General features: G+C 32.6%; 1 long non-coding RNA gene across 2 annotated transcripts; it reads right to left on the reverse strand.

Annotated features, from left to right (window-relative positions):
• Positions 1-20: 20 nt before the first annotated feature.
• LOC134236172 (uncharacterized) lies at positions 21-4,737 on the reverse strand. Of its 2 annotated transcripts, none has more exons than XR_009985550.1 (4): positions 4,692-4,737; positions 3,506-3,619; positions 2,049-2,162; positions 21-304 (listed from the first exon to the last, which is right to left on the reverse strand). It is a non-coding gene; the product is annotated as an uncharacterized LOC134236172 (long non-coding RNA). The 2 variants fall into 2 exon arrangements; XR_009985551.1 differs by lacking the exon at positions 4,692-4,737 and adding an exon at positions 3,940-3,985.
• Positions 4,738-5,284: the final 547 nt, after the last annotated feature.

Consider the following 5,284-nt stretch of genomic DNA (forward strand, 5'->3'; position numbering starts at 1 on the left):
TTGATGTCACAATGCTGTTGCGTCATAATGTAAAATAACAACTTTAGCCCCTGAATCCTTATCATATGTATAAATTCTATGGAACATGTATCTAATAGGCATTATGCCTTACACAGTGTCAACCTGAGATTATATTGTAATGGTTTACTACATAATTTAAAAGAAATAAAGCAATTTTCTATGAACTTACAGGCAAATAAATGTGGGAAATGTCATCAAATGCTACTCCTTAAGGGTGCAAAACACAGTTTTATGTACGACGTTATCAGGACGTTACTTGGTGAGGGACATGCAAAACTGGCCCCTATAAAAAAATAAAATGGAGGCTTGTTACATAGACTTCTGCATATCAATGGAAAGATAAAATTGTGAATTTTGTAAATATCCAACTATAATACATTCATCAATTACTACTAGGGGGTATTTAACACCTGAAATAAGGGGGATATTGGGTTGTTTACACATCCATTTTCAGTGCACCTATGCATTTTTAACCCCCCTGCTCAACAAAAACAGAAAAAATCAGACAAAATAAGTTGCATGCATTTCACAGAACAAGTCTTAAGGTTTTCTTTTAGTGTGCTTTCAGGGTACATTTTCCACCTCTTGAAAGAGCTACATTACCTGCTAATTGACTCATGCAATTCTGCACATGTGAAAACTGGATGTTTCTGGAGTTATCTCCCCCTATTAAAAAGTCTCACAATTTTTTTTTCTAAAAATGAATGCACATTTTTTTCTTTAAATATTAAGATAAGACTCTACTTTATGCGAATAAAAACAAAAAAGATGCAGTTTTCATCTAGACTCCTATAAATAGCAGGAAAATCCCTACCCAGCATGCTTCTCTCTGGGAAAAACCCCCTGGATTTTATACGAAACTGTGTTTAGCTACCTTAAAGGAAATCATTTTTTTTTTGCAATTCACTTTTTTGTATTTAGGTGCAAAGAGGACAAAATTCCAAACATTTTGGTGCATAAATTGTTGAATTTAGTCCAGAAATGGGCAAGTTATTGTAAATTTAGTATTACATGTCTACGACATTAGTCGACACATAAAACAGGACTTCGAAGAGAAATTCAAACCTAACCGAATCAGCTCACACAATAATTTTATTTTTCTTCAATTTAAAAAACACAAAGTATGAAATATACAGTATTTGAATATCAATAAAATGTTACATTATAAATTTTTTGAAAAGCTGCCAAACATTTTTTACAGATATTTCTAGTTTCTGTATAAACAAGGGGGGGGGGGGGGGTAATTGGAAATAGTCACTGTCTTAAATCAGAAGATATTGCCTAAAACATCTGGATGGTGTCACCCTAACTAGATACTCAAATATGTCACATGTATATATATTACATATTCTCATTTGCGATCAATTAAATGAAGGTATGACCTTGCGACACATCACAAACAATGCTGTTGCGTCATAATGTAAAATAACAACTTTAGCCCCTAATCCTTATCATATGTATAAATTCTATGGAACATGTATCTAATCACACACAAATTTTTTTGAGATTATATAATTTTCTTCAATTTAAAAAACACAAGTATTTGAATATCAATAAAATGTTACATTATAAATTTTTTGAAAAGCTGCCAAACATTTTTTACAGATATTTCTAGTTTCTGTAGGGGGGGGGGGGGGGGGGGGGGTAATTGGAAATAGTCACTGTCTTAAATCAGAAGATATTGCCTAAAACATCTGGATGGTGTCACCCTAACTAGATACTCAATAGGTCTATGTCACATGTATATATATACAGAAGATACATATTCTCATTTGCGATCAATTAAATTGAAGGTCATGACCTTGCGAGGCTTCCATTTTTGACATGACGTCACACTTTGATGTCACAATGCTGTTGCGTCATAATGTAAAATAACAACTTTAGCCCCTGAATCCTTATCATATGTATAAATTCTATGGAACATGTATCTAATAGGCATTATGCCTTACACAGTGTCAACCTGAGATTATATTGTAATGGTTTACTACATAATTTAAAAGAAATAAAGCAATTTTCTATGAACTTACAGGCAAATAAATGTGGGAAATGTCATCAAATGCTACTCCTTAAGGGTGCAAAACACAGTTTTATGTACGACGTTATCAGGACGTTACTTGGTGAGGGACATGCAAAACTGGCCCCTATAAAAAAATAAAATGGAGGCTTGTTACATAGACTTCTGCATATCAATGGAAAGATAAAATTGTGAATTTTGTAAATATCCAACTATAATACATTCATCAATTACTACTAGGGGGTATTTAACACCTGAAATAAGGGGGATATTGGGTTGTTTACACATCCATTTTCAGTGCACCTATGCATTTTTAACCCCCCTGCTCAACAAAAACAGAAAAAATCAGACAAAATAAGTTGCATGCATTTCACAGAACAAGTCTTAAGGTTTTCTTTTAGTGTGCTTTCAGGGTACATTTTCCACCTCTTGAAAGAGCTACATTACCTGCTAATTGACTCATGCAATTCTGCACATGTGAAAACTGGATGTTTCTGGAGTTATCTCCCCCTATTAAAAAGTCTCACAATTTTTTTTTTCTAAAAATGAATGCACATTTTTTTCTTTAAATATTAAGATAAGACTCTACTTTATGCGAATAAAAACAAAAAAGATGCAGTTTTCATCTAGACTCCTATAAATAGCAGGAAAATCCCTACCCAGCATGCTTCTCTCTGGGAAAAACCCCCTGGATTTTATACGAAACTGTGTTTAGCTACCTTAAAGGAAATCATTTTTTTTTTGCAATTCACTTTTTTGTATTTAGGTGCAAAGAGGACAAAATTCCAAACATTTTGGTGCATAAATTGTTGAATTTAGTCCAGAAATGGGCAAGTTATTGTAAATTTAGTATTACATGTCTACGACATTAGTCGACACATAAAACAGGACTTCGAAGAGAAATTCAAACCTAACCGAATCAGCTCACACAATAATTTTATTTTTCTTCAATTTAAAAAACACAAAGTATGAAATATACAGTATTTGAATATCAATAAAATGTTACATTATAAATTTTTTGAAAAGCTGCCAAACATTTTTTACAGATATTTCTAGTTTCTGTATAAACAAGGGGGGGGGGGGGGGGGTAATTGGAAATAGTCACTGTCTTAAATCAGAAGATATTGCCTAAAACATCTGGATGGTGTCACCCTAACTAGATACTCAATAGGTCTATGTCACATGTATATATATACAGAAGATACATATTCTCATTTGCGATCAATTAAATTGAAGGTCATGACCTTGCGAGGCTTCCATTTTTGACATGACGTCACACTTTGATGTCACAATGCTGTTGCGTCATAATGTAAAATAACAACTTTAGCCCCTGAATCCTTATCATATGTATAAATTCTATGGAACATGTATCTAATAGGCATTATGCCTTACACAGTGTCAACCTGAGATTATATTGTAATGGTTTACTACATAATTTAAAAGAAATAAAGCAATTTTCTATGAACTTACAGGCAAATAAATGTGGGAAATGTCATCAAATGCTACTCCTTAAGGGTGCAAAACACAGTTTTATGTACGACGTTATCAGGACGTTACTTGGTGAGGGACATGCAAAACTGGCCCCTATAAAAAAATAAAATGGAGGCTTGTTACATAGACTTCTGCATATCAATGGAAAGATAAAATTGTGAATTTTGTAAATATCCAACTATAATACATTCATCAATTACTACTAGGGGGTATTTAACACCTGAAATAAGGGGGATATTGGGTTGTTTACACATCCATTTTCAGTGCACCTATGCATTTTTAACCCCCCTGCTCAACAAAAACAGAAAAAATCAGACAAAATAAGTTGCATGCATTTCACAGAACAAGTCTTAAGGTTTTCTTTTAGTGTGCTTTCAGGGTACATTTTCCACCTCTTGAAAGAGCTACATTACCTGCTAATTGACTCATGCAATTCTGCACATGTGAAAACTGGATGTTTCTGGAGTTATCTCCCCCTATTAAAAAGTCTCACAATTTTTTTTTTCTAAAAATGAATGCACATTTTTTTCTTTAAATATTAAGATAAGACTCTACTTTATGCGAATAAAAACAAAAAAGATGCAGTTTTCATCTAGACTCCTATAAATAGCAGGAAAATCCCTACCCAGCATGCTTCTCTCTGGGAAAAACCCCCTGGATTTTATACGAAACTGTGTTTAGCTACCTTAAAGGAAATCATTTTTTTTTTGCAATTCACTTTTTTGTATTTAGGTGCAAAGAGGACAAAATTCCAAACATTTTGGTGCATAAATTGTTGAATTTAGTCCAGAAATGGGCAAGTTATTGTAAATTTAGTATTACATGTCTACGACATTAGTCGACACATAAAACAGGACTTCGAAGAGAAATTCAAACCTAACCGAATCAGCTCACACAATAATTTTATTTTTCTTCAATTTAAAAAACACAAAGTATGAAATATACAGTATTTGAATATCAATAAAATGTTACATTATAAATTTTTTGAAAAGCTGCCAAACATTTTTTACAGATATTTCTAGTTTCTGTATAAACTCCTAATAAATAGTCACTGAAAATCCCTACCCACATGCTTCTCTCTGGGATGGGGGTGTCAACCTGAGATTATATTGTAATGGTTTACTACATAATTTAAAAGAAATAAAGCAATTTTCTATGAACTTACAGGCAAATAAATGTGGGAAATGTCATCAAATGCTACTCCTTAAAGGAAATCATTTTTTTTTTGCAATTCACTTTTTTGTATTTAGGTGCAAAGAGGACAAAATTCCAAACATTTTGGTGCATAAATTGTTGAATTTAGTCCAGAAATGGGCAAGTTATTGTAAATTTAGTATTACATGTCTACGACATTAGTCGACACATAAAACAGGACTTCGAAGAGAAATTCAAACCTAACCGAATAAGCTCACACAATAATTTTATTTTTCTTCAATTTAAAAAACACAAAGTATGAAATATACAGTATTTGAATATCAATAAAATGTTACATTATAAATTTTTTGAAAAGCTGCCAAACATTTTTTACAGATATTTCTAGTTTCTGTATAAACAAGGGGGGGGGGGGGGGTAATTGGAAATAGTCACTGTCTTAAATCAGAAGATATTGCCTAAAACATCTATATAACTAGATACTCAATAGGTCTATGTCACATGTATATATATACAGAAGATACATATTCTCATTTGCGATCAATTAAATTGAAGGTCATGACCTTGCGAGGCTTCCATTTTTGACATGACGTCACACTTTGATGT

This window comes from Saccostrea cucullata, unplaced genomic scaffold (assembly GCF_032062105.1).
Source record: "Saccostrea cucullata isolate Sc308-1 unplaced genomic scaffold, CSIRO_AGI_Scuc_v1 ctg17419, whole genome shotgun sequence".
NCBI lineage: Eukaryota > Metazoa > Mollusca > Bivalvia > Ostreida > Ostreidae > Saccostrea > Saccostrea cuccullata.